Below are 17,917 nucleotides of genomic sequence, written 5' to 3' on the forward strand. Positions count from 1 at the left end.
ACTCCAATTTTGTTTTTTTGCTTAACCAGCCTTTCTCAGTTTTTTTTAGTGTTGAGAAAACTGTGAAGAAGAAGAAGAAGAAGAAGGAGAAGGAGAAGGAGAAGGAGAAGGAGAAGGAGAAGGAGAAGGAGAAGGAGAAGGAGAAGGAGAAGTTGGTTCTTATATACTGCTTTTCTCTACCTGAAGGAAAAGTGTAAGTGGCTTACATTTGCCTTCCCTTTCCTCTCCCCGCAACAGACAACCTGTGAATGAGGTGAGGCTGAGAGAGCCCTGATATTACTGCTTGGTCAGAACAGTGTTATCAGTGCTGTGATGAGCCCAAGATTACCCAGCTGGTTGCATGGAGGCGCGTGGAATCAAACCCAGCTCGCCAGATGAGAAATCCGCCCTCCTAACCACTCGTTCAGGCTTCAAGAACCCTCAGGGGCTTTTCGCACACCTTCAAAATCGCACAATGGTTGCCAATTGAAAACGCTACTGATTTGCCGTTATGCACAACGTCGTTGACAATCTGCCACACACCTGAAACCGATCTGCAAAAAGCGCTTCCTTGTAGCGCTTTCAGGGAAATCCCCAAAAGTGGATTCACCCTCCGGAAAGCGCTACACTCCTGCAACCAATCTGCAACACTAGCGGGAAAAGTTCTGTGCATTACCATTGTTGTGGTTTCTACAAAGTCCCTCCCCCTGGCTCTCTCCTCTGATCTTCCGGCAAAGCGATCGCCATTTTTTTTCTCCAAACGAGCCTCTGTTTAGAGGCTTCCCCGGCTTCAGTCCCTCTTCAGAGCTGTTTAGTCACTAAGCACAAACAAGAGAAGCCCGTTTGCTGATGTATTTGCCCTTTATTTTTTACACTGATTTCGGCCGAAAATCGAGCCCGTGAGGGGGGGGGATTTTTTTTTTCACTCGGGGGAGCGTGGCAACGATGAAACGACAGCTCAAACACACCTGCCAGCTGGATGGGTCTCTCCTTTGCAACGAATCAACACATATTCGTTGCAATGGGTGTGTTTAAAAAAAAAACACCTTTCTTAAAGGGAAAGGGGCTGTTTGGGAGCATGCTAACGGCTGCCCATTGGCTGCTTGACAGCCAGGGGTGGGACGAGCTCGGCAATAGCACTTCCTATGGGAAACAATGGAAACGCAACTGGATTCCACTACTAAGTCAGGTATGCATAATGACGAATTCCACTATTTTAAATGGTGATTTTTCATTCAGCAAACAATTTGCTACAAGGATCCCGGTGCGGAAAGCCCCTCAAAGTTGGTGTGATAGTGCAAAATAAGGGTGGGAAGTATAGCCGTGTACAAGGGCCCTTCCCCTTCCTCCCCTCCATGCCCATTATTGGCCATTTTGGGAAGAAGGTCAACATGACCATATATGGTCATATCACCTGATAAATGTTTAACAAATTAAAAAAAAACCTAATTAACTCCCAGCGATTCAGGAAATCCTTCCGGGGACATAAGAAACTCCAAGGTTTCATGAAACCCTAGTTGAGAAAGCCTGGCTTAAGCAGACCAACACGATCACCAACTGAGTCAGTCAGGGAGAGAATTTATTTTTAGCACAGGTCGGTTAAGAGCAAACACTTTTTGTTTTGTTTGGCCAACCTGGCCACAAAAGGCTCATGGGAACTTGTGGCATAGAGTCCTCATTGAGGTCATAAGTATCTCCTCCTCTTCCTGTGATGCCTTTTGAATTCCTGTCACATGCTTGGAACTTAGTGGGTCCAGTGCTGCCTCCTGGGAATTGATGATGGGACCCAATTTGAGATGTATAGAAGACCACTGACTTAAATGATTGAAAGTTCACTGAGTTCAATAAAATATCGCGATTCTTAAATATATATATATATGTATATATGTAAGTGTATCTCCAGGCTGTCTATGAGACTGGGGCGGAGGAGGGGAAACACCCAAATACTATAAGTAAATGTCGAAATTACTTATAGCACATCAAATATTGCTGAAAGCTTTGCTCATGAGGTTGGGAGTTTGATCCCAGCAGCCGGCTCAAGGTTGACTCAGCCTTCCATCCTTCCAAGGTCGGTAAAATGAGTACCCAGCTTGCTGCTGGGGGGTAAACGGTGACTGGGGAAGGCACTGGCAAACCACCCCGTATTGAGTCTGCCATGAAAACACTAGAGGGCGTCACCCCAAGGGTCAGACATGACTCGGTGCTTGCACAGGGGATACCTTTACCTTTAAGTGTATCTCCAGGCTGTCTATGAGACTGGGGCGGAGGAGGGGAAACACCCAAATACTATAAGTAAATGTCGAAATTACTTATAGCACATCAAATATTGCTAGTATTGAAGTGGGCTTGCAAAGGTTGTTGAAAGGGGTTGTTTTTTTCTCCTGAGTAGCAGTGACATTTTCCAAAATAGCTGGTCTAACATGTGATTCTCCCCCTCCCCCTGCACCCTCCATTTCTCATGTTAATAGGAAGCACATGATAAAACCTCTAGCCAAGTCTTTGAAGACCTAGAAGTAAATGTTCGAAACATAGCCCATGTGATGTGAAAGCTGGAGTTAGAACGCACATGCCCCCACCCTGACACCTTTGTAAATGAATTGCAGCTTTCTTTCACTGAGCCCTGAGGCAAGAAGGTGGAGAAGAACCAATCTGTGTTGTTGTTACCATTGTTACCTCAACCCTGAAATATTTTTCAGGCTTTAAGGAACCCTGGAAATGTTGACATGCCCCCATCAGAGAAGTGGGTGTGGGAATAAGATGCGGGAGGGAGCCAGGCAATCAATTGATTGATCATTAACGATTTCCATTATGGAGACGGAGACTAGGCCTGTAGAGCAACAGGGGAAGTGGGCTCCAGTGATGTCTAGTGATGTTAGTGGCCATCTGAGCTTCTGGGAAAGGCAACACAACCCTGGGGAGCTCTTGTGTAATCCCAGAATTCCCTGGAACCCTGGTTGGGAATCCCTGGTCTAGCATTAGATGTACTATCTCTGGATGCGGAAAGAGACTAGGCCTGTAGAGCCCAACCTTTTGGTATATGGAGGCCACGTTAGCATGCCCAGTGCCTAAAGAGGGCCACATCGTAAACCAAAAATGTAACAAAATTATCAACCTACTTATTTAGATCAAAAGTAAACATTAAAAGGTAAACGAAGAAATGTTAACTTTAATACAATCCATTTTTGTACAAATTTTAGTGTGGAATACTTTTTTTTAGCTACACATGCTTACCTAATCAGTGTGATTTTTGTGGCTGTTTTCTGTAAGCCAAGACATTGATGTCCATGTCAAGTTTTTGACACTCTTAAAATGTCATGCAAATGTTCATCTCTAAGCCTTGACCCACACTTCGATTTCCTAATTTTCATTTTGGAAAAGGCTTGTTCACAGATGTATGTAACCAAATTTCTTTAGGTTAAGGCTCCAACCAATATATGTAAATTTTAGACTTTTTGGAGACCACCTCCTATGACATATGCCTAGAGTCACCACTCTTCACTATTATATAATTCTGTGCCGAGTGTGTATCTCATGTGCATCAGAAAAAAAGCTATCGTAGGCATGTGTCATAGGAGGTGGTCTCCAAAAAGTCTAAAATTTACATATATTGGTTGGAGCCATAATTTACAGATCCCATTCAACCACTCAGTATAATGAGTTTAATATAAATATTTCATATAGAGTGTATTATCACAGTTTTGACCACTGAGGAAAACCCAGAAGGGTCAAAACGTGTTTGGTCTTATGTGCTGTTAGTTCTGTATAGTTTTTATGAAGTTTTCATTCTGTTTTTAGTTGTGCACTATAATAAATAATCAACATTTTTACATTATTGTATTGTACAGCTCAACTTCTGAGTTCCTACCTGTTAAGGTTGGGTTGTGTTCCTTTTTTGGTTTTGATATCCATTAAAAAAGCCAAATAAAAAATCCATTCAGGGTCATAAAGTGCTTTTTGAGATTTTCCTTCCTCCTTAAGAAAGACAACACTTTCATGAAGAAGGCAGAAAAAATGTTTGAGGATTTTACCTTTACTAAGCCTAAGCCACCTGACTTCTGCATGGTACAATATACCCCCATATTCTGCATCTATCTCTGAGAGAAAAGTTTTACAATGACGATGAGTAAGGCCATGATGCCAAATGTAATTAATGCTTGATACAACAATCTGCATCACACTTTCCCACTGAAGAATCTTACTACACAAGGCTTGCTGATGGATGATGCAGTGAAATTGCATGGGAAGTGTACCATTTAATTTAAACATCTCTTCATTGATTTTTGCAACTACACCAGTTTTACTTCCTACCATATTTCTTGTGCCATCAGTTATGATGCTTTTCAATTTATCCTCACTCAGACCAAGATTTTCTACTCATTTACACACCTTCAATAATATGCTTTCTGCAATTGTGGTGCCTTTCAAACACTACAGTACACACAAATCTTCTATAATTCTGAAGTTGGAATTTATCCCCCTGAAAAAAAAATCAGTACTTGAGCAGTGTCTATAATGTCATTGCTATCATCTAATTCCAAAGAAAAATAATAAAACCTTTTTGCCTTGACAACCAGTGACATATGTAGCTCTTCTCCTAATTCTTCAACACGTTTCGTGATCGCAGATGCAGATAAACTAACACAACTAGTACAAAATACCTTCTCAGGGCACAATTCCTCCATTACTTTAACCATGCACTTTTAAACAAATTCACCATCAGAGAATGATCTACCCCTCTCAGCAATACATTTTGCAACATGATAGCTGGCCCTCGTAAGAGCCTCTTGTGGCGCAGAGTGGTAAGGCAGCCATCTGAAAGCTTTGCCCATGAGGCTGGGAGTTCAATCCCAGCAGCCGGCTCAAGGTTGACTCAGCCTTCCATCATTCCGAGGTTGGTAAAATGAGTACCCAGCTTGCTGGGGGGTAAACGGTAATGACTGGGGAAGGCACTGGCAAACCACCCCGTATTGAGTCTGCCATGAAAACGCTAGAGGGCGTCACCTCAAGGGTCAGACATGACTCGGTGCTTGCACAGGGGATACCTTTACCTTTACCTTAGCTGGCCCTCACAGTAGGCAGGTTCTTTTCAACATACTGTCTATTTGTCTGCAAAAACATTGATTTTTAAAGAGAGTTTATCTTGTTCACTCGCACCTCTCCTTGATATATTGAGTAGCTCTTGTGACAGGATTCAAAGTGCCTTTTAATATTGTACTCCTTTAATATTGAGACAGTTTCAAGATCTGTCAGGCAAACTGCTTTATCCTTGTATAAAACAAAGAAGTACTCAGTAGTCCATTTGTCATTAAAGACATGGTGTAATTTTTCGTTTCTTTGAAACAGAATTTCCTTTTGCAGACATCATACAGGGTTTTTTTTAGCAGAGCAGCAGTTGCAGAGTTTCAATATTATCCTTGAATAAATAAAAATATGAGTAACATAATTTTAGCTGCTATTAGCTGGGGATTTTCAATTCGACCAAGGCAAAAAAAGAGAAGAGACCCCTGTCCCCCCCCCCCCATCCACTACAGTTTTCAGAAGCACTGGGCTATTTACACAGGCTAGGAATAATTTTTTAAAAAATAGATTGTGAATCTGGTCTACCTGATGGTAGAGCTGCAATCCTAAGTGCATTGAATACTATGAGATTTATTTCTTAATAAACACAGTCCATTGAAGTTTACACCTGCTAATATGTTTTCTTTTTAATATGGTAAAAATTGGGGCCTTCCAGAAAAGCACGTAGACAGAAAGAGTCAATGAGGGCAGCCTTCCACCTGGAATAGAGGAGATGCTATAAAGTTGGCTTCAAATTATATGCAATGTGCACATATGCATCATTGCTTGCCAGCCAAGCCTCAATCATGAGAAGGAAAATGTTATTGCCTATACAATGTATCTATTGCCTTTTTTGCAAGAAAGGGACAGGATGAACTGCAGTAGACAGAGCCTCTTGAGACTGGAAGAACAATATGGGTCTGAGGGAAAATGCCCTGAGGGTGATAATGGCAGACAAACAGGTTGGAGGGCAACACAGAAAGAGGCCAGGGGCCACATGTGGCCCGTGGGCCTCAGGTTGGGGACCCCTGCTCTAGAACAACAGAGGAAGTGGGCTCCAGTGACTTCTAGTGGTTTTCAGCAGCCACCTGAACTTCTGGAAAAGGCCACATAACCCCTGGGGGGGCTCTCATGTAACCTCAGCGTTCCTCAGAACCCTGGTTGGGAATCCCTGTTCTACATGGTGCCATTTTTTCTCTGGCTAAATTATATTTATGGACAATTTGCCTTGACTGATTTTGTTTGCTCTTCTCTGCTTATGTCCCCAGTTTTGCAGTTATATTTTTGAAGAACGGCTAATGAGAAGATCACAGTGTTCCTGCTGGGAATGCAACATTAGATTTAGATCTGAGATATACTGACACACCACCAAACAGAAGTGACTTCTGCCACTCTCTCCTTCTTCCTGACTTCTTCTCTTGCCCTCCTGGCTCTGGCTATATAGGGTTGCTTCCTCTGCTTTGAGAAATTCCTGGAGATTTTGGGGGTAGATACTAATTAGGATGTAGTTTAGAGGGAGGGACTTCAATGGGTTGGAATGCCATAGAGTCCACCTTCCAGACTGGCCATTTTCTCCAGTTGAACTTATCTCTGTCACCTAGATTTTTATTTATTAGATTGTTAAGTCACAGCTTACCCAAAGGGTCTCAGAGTAACTTACAACTGTAAAACAGTATCAAAAAGTTAAAAGCAGGTAACAAGTATAAACTTTTTTACCATTGAGAAACCCCTGAAACAATCTTCATTCTTCCAGAAACCTCTGAAATGGTGCAATTGTGCAGAATGAGGTAGGGAAGCATGGCTTTGTACATACCCACACAAGGCCTCTCCCCTTCCCACCCCCTCCAGGCTTATCATTGGGTTCATGGGGAAGGAGCGTATGGATTGACCTGACCAGATATGGTTATATTACCCAATAAATGTTTAACAAGTTTAAAATATATATTAAAAATTCATTAACTCCCATCCATTCAGGAAACTCATCCAGAGCCGTCAAGAAACCCCATGGTTTCATGAAACCCTGATTGAGAAAGCCTGGGCTAACCTACAAAATTTGGCCTTGCATACCCTCTGGAAACAAGTCTGCCAGACAATGGATGTTATCCAAGAGTGCATCCACAAGGTAGGGACCACAGCTGTGAAGGCCCTTCCCCTGGTGACCACTAACCAAGCCATCCTGGGACGGCACCTGCAAGAGGCCCCTAGTAGATGACAGAAGGGAGCATGAGGATTGTAATGGAAGAAGTGGTCCTGTAGGTATGACAGTTCACAGCAACACCTTGAATAGGACCAGTTATAATAGTGGGAGATTTCTGATCAACCCTAGATATCCACTGTCTTAATTTTTTGAACAGAACAACTGACATTCCTTCAGTTCAGTGATTATTTGTTACTTAAGGATTTTTCTTAAATGTTGGAAAACTGATTAGACCAGAAGAAGAGCCCTCAGGCTGTTGACTGCAGAGGGGGCATCTCAGCATCATGTACAGCTAGAGTTCAAGGATTGCCAACCTCCAAGTGGTGACTGGAGACCTCCTGGGATTATGCCTAGTCTTCAGGCAACAGAGATCAGTTCACCTGGAGAAAATGGCTTCTCTGTGGCATATACCACTGACTTCCCTCCTCTCTCCAAACCTCACTCACCTCAGGCTCCACCCACAAAACCTCCAGGTATTTCCTACCAGGCAAGAAAAACAGGTTTCTATTTATTATGGCTCTATTTATTTTGGCTCCAAAACTGGAATCAATATCCAATAAATAAGGAACTCATGTTTTATTGGATATTGATTCCAGTTTTGGAGCCAAAATAAATAAATAAATAAATATATATATATATATATATATATATATATATATATATATATATATATATAAGGGCCTCTTGTGGCGCAGAGTGGTAAGGCAGCCGCCTGAAAGCTTTGCTCATGAGGTTGGGAGTTCGATCCCAGCAGCCGGCTCAAGGTTGACTCAGCCTTCCATCCTTCCGAGGTCGGTAAAATGAGTACCCAGCTTGCTGCTGGGGGGTAAACGGTCATGACTGGGGAAGGCACTGGCAAACCACCCCGTATTGAGTCTGCCATGAAAACGCTGGAGGGCGTCACCCCAAGGGTCAGACATGACTCGGTGCTTGCACAGGGGATGCCTTTACCTTTTACCTTATATATATATATATATATATATATATATATATATATATATATATATATATAATATATAATATAATATAATATAATATAATATAATATAATATAATATAATATAATATAATATAATATAATATATATCAAAAACAGGCACTCTTGTTGTTTATTAAAGGCCCTAGGCAGCTTACACTGTTGCTAATCACACTAGCAATGAGATCGATACAATAATATATATATTTTAAAAATTGCACACGAAAAGCCAATAAAATCCAGAAAGGCAACCAGGGAAAGGAGCCAGACATAACTGGAAACAATGCCAGCTACCCTAATAAATATGCAAGACTAGTTTTGGCATGACATTGCAAATCAAATGTCCTCCAGAACAGCACAGCTTTCAGGTGCCGTCTGAAAATGCAACAGAAGGACCCAGATGAACTTGGCCTGCATGGAGCATATTAGAAGAAGGCCAGTCTTGAAGTCATATAAGTACTACATTTGGGACAGATCCCATAGGTCCCCAACTCCCCCCGCAAGGAGAGCCTGAAGCCTTGAACTTTTGAGGACATTCTGTCTGAATTTGTATTTATTTTGAGAGTGCTACATGTACCCATCTTTGATTTGGCACAAATGGGAAGCTGTGGGGTGTCTGTGAGTGAATCATCCACATGGACACTCTAACTCTAGTTCTCCCTAAACTTTAAAGTATTACAGCTAAAACCATCATTTCCCCCTCCTACTTTCAGCCCCTTAACAGGCTTCTTTTTCTTTTCATTGCTGAGCTGCATTATAACTTCACAATGCTTCTACATTTCCCACTCCTCCACATGCAGCCAGCTGGGTGACCTTGGGCCAGTCCCAGTTCTCTCAGAGCTCTCTCAGGCCAATCTATCTCACAGGGCTTTTCTTGTGGGGAGAGAAAGGAGAGGTGACTGTAAAATGCTTTAAGACCCCTTCAGGTAGTTTTAAGTGGGGTACAAACAATATCCATTCTTCTTAAAACATACTCATAGACATTAATTTGTGTTTACATGATTTATACTTATTTTGGCCTTCCCCTCACTTATGTCCATTATTAATCTGATTTGGGGCCTTTTACTGTTCAGATATTTTCAGTTCTTTCCTTTGGACAGTTGTCACATCTACTTCGCTGCAAACGGTACGGGGAAAAACATCTCCAGTTTTTTTGTTAAGCATAATTCCACAGCTGCAAAAAGCTTATGATCAGTACACCCCCTCTTCCTTTCCTCAGCCTTCTCTGAGTAGACATGTAAAACCTGTGTTTTCAATTGATAATGAGGGGCAAAAAAGTCCAAGGAGCTCCGTTCAATTGCCTGGGTCCGCCTTCGGTTTCCCTGCAATCTTGCCTGGGATTTGAAGTTCTTGATTATGTTGATTTCTCTTCCCATAAGTGGCAGCGTTTGGGGGGATGGGGGAAGGCTGTTTAACAAAGAAACCTGCTTATTATGACTGTGTTGAGGCTGCCACAGGGACAGATTTCAGGAGCCTGTGATGCAAAGAAAAAGGAGACCTTGCATCATCCCCCGTGAGGATGAGTAAATTCTAGGCTGGGAGAAAGTGAATTGCAAGAGAGCAATATAGTCCTTTGACATTTTGTTTGCAAAGGAAACATCCACAAAGATGCACCCTTTCGAGAACCCTACTGCTAGATCAAGGACTGTGTACTATTAACTAGGGTTGCCAGCCTGCAGGTGGCTCCTGGAGATCTCTCACTATTATAATTGATGTCCAGAGGACCAGATGGTCCCAGCGAACTTGAGGGACCTCCTAACTGACTCTGTCCCCCAAAGAGCACTCTGGGTGATATCGTCACATTACAGCCCTTCTCCCCACTCCCCGGAGGCTTTTGCCCATCCCCTGCTGGAAGCGACAAAGGACCTTCCAACCCAAGTAGCAGCTATGGGGTGAGGGAGGGGAGGGAGCTCTGAGGCAGATCTTCTGGACTGAAGATCTAATATTCCACTCTGGTCTCTCCTGTAAATTCATGATGCCCTAACTGCCCACAATCAAATAAAAAGGGGGACATGAGCTGTAAAATAAAGACTGGTTGTGTGTAAACCATGTGTGGCCTTAAGGCCTCTTACTTGGCCATCTGCTAGCTTAAGAGAGCAATCCTGAGCAGGTCTACTCAGAAGTCTACCCAAGTTTGTTCAGTAGAACATACTCCCAGGAAGGTGTTCTTAGGGGAAAACATAAATTAAAAATGGAAGGTGTATTTATGCATGAAGTCAATAGAGACCACTGCTTCTTAGATTTTTGACTTGACAGACAACAAACAGGTGGAGTTGAACAACAAAAGTTTGTTTAACAGTAAATGGAGTATTTAATCTGGTAAATACGCCGTGTTGATAACTTCAAAATCTGACTCTCAAATATCATGAATAACCCCTGAGGAGAGGTTTGATTCCTGTTTTTCTGGACAGCTGGGTCTGTCAGTAGGTTCAAGGATGCTCTTTTCTCTCACAGAGCCCCTTTCCATAGAACCTGTACACCCCAGATAGAAAGGATACTTATCGGTCCCCCAAACCCAACCTAAAATGGCAAAGAAAAGTCTGGACACTAAATCCCTCTCTCAAAGCAAACAAACAAACAAACAAAAGGTTTCTTCACCCATCTCTAGCTGAGGCTAGCTCAGCCCCTCCCATCGAGAGGAGTTCCATGGACTCTGATTGGCTGGAAATCCCTTGCATGAGGCCCAAGTAACAAGAATCAGTGCAAGGCCCTGGAGGTCTGGTGGGACACGGAAGGATGCCTGCTGCTGCATGTACCCCCAGACAGCTGGGCAGGCAGGCTTGGGGCAAGGTAATTGGGCAGGGAAGGCATGAGTGAGGATAGTAGTGGCAGCGGGGTTTGCGCCACTGCTGCAAGGATTTCTCCCATGAATCATGAGGATCTCCACATTTTCCCCCTGAATTTTGAACTTTCAGTGTTGTTGAATTGTTAATGGTATGTCTCATGTCTGATGGAATTGTTTTTTAATTTGATTTATTTATGGGTAGTTTAAACCCATTACTGCGAGTCCAATCATCTACTGCCAACAAGAAACTTTCTCTGCCCTCCTCTAAGTGACAACCTTTCAAATAAAGGCTGCAATCGTGTCCCCTCTCAGCCTCCTCTTTTCCAGACTGAACATTCCCAAGTCCCTCAGCCTTTCCTCAAAGGGCTTGGTTCCCCAGGCCTTGGATCATTCTGGTCACTCAGTTTTGTCCATATCCTTTTGAAATGAGGCCTCCAGCACAGAACATGGTAATCCAGTCTGATTAAAGCAGTACACAGTGGGACTATGACATCTTGTTTGATGTGATGCCTCTGTTGATACAGCCCAAGACTGCATTTGCCTTCTTTACCATTGCATCACACTGTCTTTGTTTAGCTTGCAGTCCACAAGTACCCCAAGATCACGTTCATATACAATGCGTTATTATGCACAGCAGGTAACAATGAAAAAAAGTCTTGAAAAAAAGACTTTAAAAAATTCTATATGTTGCATCTCCGCCATGGAAAACCCACCACAGTATTTTTGATTATGAATTCTCCTCCCCGCTCATAGCTGTGAGTGGCCTTTTCCGTTGGTTTCTGCACAGTATTTGAAACTAGCTTGACTATGACATTTCTTTTACAATGGTGCTGAAGACACCTGTTTTAACATGCATAAACATCAGTATGTTTTCGGTCTCCTCCCCTGTGCCACCGTACACCAATGTGAGAACAGACAGCCCCAGTCCCTCATCCACCAATGGGAGCTCGAGGCACCCCTTGTTTGGCACAGACCTTCCCACCTCTGCTATTATAACATTACACCAGCAGAAATTGATTTATTCATTTCCTCAGAGTCATTTCAATCTACTCTCCACATGGAACAGCATACCTCTGAGAGGGAATGGTTGTAGCATTGGCATTCTAAAGGCTGTGTGCCCTTACAGAAATTTCTTGTTGAGGTTTCCATGTCCATGAACTACAATTCCCATTAGGTTTTGCCAGCAGCATGTGCCAGAGTGGTGGTTAGGTGACATTGCAGCTGGCCATGGCCTGCCAATGAGCATCTAGCACAATGGAAGAAGTGCACTCTCCCCACTTAAGGATTTGTCATTGTATGTCTTTCAAATGCATAATCGTACACAGAGCAAAACAACGCAGTATCAGAGCACAGGCATAAAATGATGATTAAAAAGGGTCAGCATGCTGACTTCAAAGAAAACCTGAACTTGCCAAATAGTCCACTGTGTTTTTCTCATAGTGTGAACTATATGTATTACCTCCGTAAACATGTTACCTGCAGAGGGCTAACCCAGCTCAAGTTTTCTTGGCTAACTGAAACACCAAACTATCTAGCCTCATATGGTTGGAATTCCCTTGGATTCAACTTGTGTTAGGTTGGAACATATGTAACAAATATATTCTTGGAAGTTCATTGCCAAGAGGGCTTACAGATTTTGGAGGCTGCAGGAGAAAGTTGGGGATGTTTGAATATCTGCCAGGCATGCCCTTTTGTGACTGTTCTCTTATGAACTCTTCAAATAATCACATTTTAAAGCACAACCAGATGAAGGGAACAGTTCTCATGATGTTATTATTCTGACACCTCCATCCATCCCTTTCATGGAAGACTCAAATGGTGTTCTGTCTGTCCTTGATGCATCCCGTGTGTTCATCTTGCCCAGTATGGCAGGAAAAAAAAAAGATCTGATGTCATCTGCAGCTGCTGCCCCATATTTCAAAAGAAAAGTCATTAACTCTGCTCAGTAAAATCAGCTGTGCCAGGTGAAGGAGGGGTACATGAAGACGGCTTCTGTTGCCAAATTCTATACATGCTTAACGGTAAAGACATGTATAACCCCTGACTAAAAAGGGGCAGATCTACAAATGCCAGAATTTGAGATAACTACGCTGGCTTGCGATGTGGGGTTTAAACTTGCCCAGTGCTGTACAAATTAACTGAGTCTTGCCACTTGGCACATGTAAAAGAACTGGCAGCTCCTTAGATGGATATCCCATTTCCCTACAGGGAAGAGAATCTTGGAAGTATACCTTCTCCAAAACCACATTAATCGCCAACTTCAAAAGCATGAGGTGTTTCAGCAGTGCAAGGGTTAATTGCCTTTTGGTACCAAATATTACCAACCAGTGCTTCTTAGTTTTGCTTCCCTGCTCTTAGCTTTGGTGCCTTTCCAGGATATCCATGGCTCTAGAGTTGTTTTCCTCCTTGGATTTTCCATTAATATAACAATCTGTCTTGGTGTCACGTGTTCATTTTATATAATACAGCTCAAAGACATGGCTAGACATTTATCCTGGAATGAAGAGGAAATGAGTCCAGCCAGATGCTGGACTTGGTGTCTTCTTCACAAAGGCCTTGGACACTTGTTGCCAACGCTGAAAAGAAGCGAAGGTAGCGATAAGTAGAGGAGGCAACCATGGAAAACACTAAGAAGTCTACCGACTCTTCCATAAATCTCTTGATACTTTTCCGTTTCCTTAAGAACAAGTGGAATTTCTTGTGCTGGATAAACCACAGTTCACCAGATGATGGTGCAAATCTTTAGAGGACTGCGGGTTTGTTTGTACCCTGCTTTTTACTGACCGAAGGAGTCTCAAAGCAGCTTACAATTGGCTTCCCTTTCTCTCCCCACAACAGACACCCTGTGAGGGAGAGAGCTCTGAGAGAACTGCAACTGGCTCAGTGTCATCCTAAAGACCTCATGTGTCTCAAAGCAGCTCATATTCACCTACCCTTTATCGCCCCACAACAGACCGCCTGTGAGGATGGTGAGGCTGAGAGAGCTCAGCCCAAGGTTGCCCAGCTGGCTACATGTGGAGAAGTGGGGACGTGAATCCAGTTCTCCAGATTACAGGCCACCGCTCTTAACCACTGCACAAACCACTACACCAAACCACTTCACACAAACATGAATTAAAGAGTATCTGCCTGATAATTTGCAAAGGTAAATATATGTTTGCAGGAGAATACAAAATGTCTACTCTTTTGACAGTGTAAATTTCTGTCCCTTATTATTTCCAGTAAAGGCAGTAGAACGAACAGATCTGGGAGATGAGACTGGAATTTGGTATGAAGCACACTTAACCTCTATATAGATGAGCTGCTTGCGCATTGAATGACTGTGCAGAGAGGGAGAGGGCATGTGCTGACCCCACTCCATGTGATTGAAGGATGACGTACCTAGTACAAATGTGCACAGCAAGGATCTGCTCCCATTCTCCCTGCCTGTGACCAGCAGCATTCAGAAAGCCTCGTCCCTGATTATGAAGAGGGAACCTACACAAACACACTTCCTTCTGGCGTTTGCACAGAGCAGAGGAACCAGAAAATGTGTGGAGGAGGGGCCAGTATGCTAATATGCACTCAGTCGGCACATGGATGGGTCAGCTGTGCAAGGCTTGAACATTTCTGATTTCTGTCTCTTATCTAGCCTGTCTTAGAAGAAGAAGAAGAAGAAGAAGAAGAAGAAGAAGAAGAAGAAGAAGAAGAAGAGTTGGTTCTTATATGCCACTTTTCTCTACCGGGAGGAGTCTCAAAGCGGCTTACATTTGCCTTCCCTTTCCTCTCCCCACAACAGACACCCTGTGAGGTGGGTGAGGCTGAGAGAGCCCTGATATTACTGCTCAATCAGAAGAGCTTTATCAGTGCTGTGGCAAGCCCAAGGTCACCCAGCTAGCTGCACGTGGAGGAGCGTGGAATCAAACCTGGCTCGCCAGATTAGAAGACCAAGTACTGGGAGGACAAAAATCAGAAAGCTTTGCCCATGTTAGCCTGAGTTGTTTGGCAAAAGGACATGATACAAATGCAATAAGAAGAAAATTCCTTTGTAATGGTTCAAAAGACAGAAGGGAGGCTGATTAACAGTTCCATTCTAAGAAGGTTTTCCTGGGAGCAGAGCTCTAAGTAGAACTGCCGAAGTTTACACTGTACCTTTCTGTACTGTTTGTGAATTTTTGGACAAAGCTGATATAACACTGTATTAATATTATTACATTATTATGCTTTATAAAAACCATATAGTGGAATATCTGCAGGTAAGAATACAACGCAGAAAATATTTTTGGTGATATGCCACAATGATAAGGTTGATGGTTTCTTAGGTAGGGGAGGGGAATTTTTTTGTTAGTTGTCATATTGCGTTTCACTCCGGATTAATATATTTTAAAGACAAATACGGTCAGTTGTGCAGAATTGGATGTAATGAAAAAGTACCTTCTATTTAAACTATGTGATCTATGTGTAAGGCAAAAAGTCAACAATGGAAAAACATAACCCTGGGGAAAATGTAATAACTAGTACTCTGCGGTCATTTGATGAGATAAAGGAGGGGGGAATATATGAGATAATATTGTGAAATATTAATATTGTGAAATATTAATATTTTAACATTCATAGTTCTGTAAGGGAAATATGCAGCTTCTTTTTTCCTTCCATATTTTGTATTATCTTTTCCTTTTCTGAATGAATACAAACATATTTAAAAAGTTTACACTGTAAAGTTAAAAGTAGTTTGGCAGTCTTTTGAAGTGTCCCTTTTCTTATTTGTGTGTATGTGTGTGTGTGCATTATGACAAGTGCTGTTCAGCCACATGACTTATTGCAACCCTATGGATTAATTATTGTCAGAGTTTAAATCAGGCTTTCTCAACTTTTTTACCCTTAAGAAATGCCTGAAGTGGCACAATTGGTCAGAATATGGTTGGGAAGCATAGCTGTGGACACACCCACCCAGGGCCCCTCCCCTCTCCACCCCCTCCAGACTCATCATTGGCCATTTTGGGAGGGGCTGGGTGGGTTAACCTGATCATATATGGCCACATCACCCAATAAATGTTTAACAAGTTTTTTAAAAAAAATATTAAAAATGAATTAACTCCCACCCATTTGGGAAACCCTTTCAGGGCTATCAAGAAACCCAAGGGTTTCTTCAAATCCTGGTTGAGAAAGCCTACTTTAAATACACAAAAAGATGCGAAGTATTAGGCTGCCTAAAAGAATAAAATGGCTTTATTAAGAACGTAAATTCCATTAAGAAATTAAGATTTGTATATATTGATAGGGGAGAGATGGTCCTAGCCATATCTGTTCATTCCAGTTAAGAAGAGAAAGAAGAGAAACAAACTTTGTTCTGTTCTGTTCTGTTCTGTTCTGTTCTGTTCTGTTCTGTTCTTCCTTCCTTCCTTCCTTCCTTCCTTCCTTCCTTCCTTCCTTCCTTCCTTCCTTCCTTCCTTCCTTCCTTCCTTCCTTCCTTTGTTTCTGCCGGTTAATGAGGCAAGCAGGGAGGACGTATGCTCTGAGGAGCAGGAAGTCTCCAATGAGCCAATTAGGATGCTGGAGGAGTTTATTTGAAAATATCAGGAAGTTTCCAGTCTAACTATGCTAACTACACATCTCCTCCGATGCCACCTGCAGGATATTCTCCATAGTCTGGTCAATCATGAACACCACAGATCTTGCATATTCCAGTATTAATGTCTTCCAAAACATATCATTAACAGCCTTGCTCAGGTCTTGCAACCTGAGGTCTATGGCTTCCTTCATTGTGTCCTTGTCTTGTTGGGACTTCCTTTTTTCCAGCTGTCTTCAACTTCTTGTATTATTGTCTTTTCCTATGACTCTTGTCTTATCATGATTTCATCAAAGTATGATAGCCTCCCATGAGTTATTTTAGCTTCTAGGGAGAATTCAGGCTTGATGTGATCTAGAATCCACAGATCTGGGTTTTTTTGGCAGTCCATCGTATCTGTAAAACTCTTCTACAGCACCCCATTTCAAGTGAATCAACTTTCACAGCCGTACATAGCAATGGGCAATACTGTGGCATGAACCAACTTGACTTTAGTTTCCAGTGATACATCCTTATAAATAAGGATCTTTTCTAGATCCTTCATTACTGCCCTTCCAAGCCTTTAACACTATAATGGACTCCAAAAGCCAAAATAGTTTGCAATGAAAAGCCTGGATTTGCGTCAGAACTGTAGAGTTTCTCCTTCAGAAGAATTAGCACTGTGTACTGCTCCAGCGGTGTAGTAGTTAAGAGCGGCAGACTCTGATCTGGAGAATGGGGTTTGATTCCCCACTCCTCCACATGCCACCCTGGATAACCTTGGACCAGTCATAGTTCTCTTAGAAGAGCTTTTGTTGCAGAACAGTTCTCTTAAAGCTCTCTCATCCCCGCCTACCTCATAGGGTGTCAGTTGTGAGGAGAAGAAAGGAAAAGTGTTTGTAAGTTACTTTGGGATTCCTTTGGGTACTGAAAAGCAAGATATATATATCAAAAACAGCTCTTTCTTCTACTTCTGTGGCTTGTCAATGGACTTTATAAAATAAACATGGATTTGTCAAGAGGCTGGAAGAACTGCAGCACAAGTTTTTGATGATGATTTCCAGAATTTCATTTACTTGTAAGTCCTCCCCCCCCTTCCCAAGGATAAGTAGAAAGCTGTGGCTTGATTATTCTAGAATGAAAACCAAACGAAACACGGGGTGAGGGAAAGTTGAAATCCGTAGCTCTCTTTATATAGCATATAGGGCAACTGTAAAACATGGAACTGTGTATTTATTTTGCTTTGATGTTCAACAATCAAAGTGCAGTTTTGTTGCCCAACAGACAGTTCTATTTTAGAAAACACATCACCCGTGGAAAGAGGCAGGATGTTTTAGGAATCAACGGATTTTTTTTTCTGGATGCACCAATAAACGCTATGAAGCCGCTTGTTCA

The sequence above is a fragment of the Paroedura picta genome, chromosome 9 (genome assembly GCF_049243985.1).
Source record: "Paroedura picta isolate Pp20150507F chromosome 9, Ppicta_v3.0, whole genome shotgun sequence".
Taxonomy (NCBI): domain Eukaryota; kingdom Metazoa; phylum Chordata; class Lepidosauria; order Squamata; family Gekkonidae; genus Paroedura; species Paroedura picta.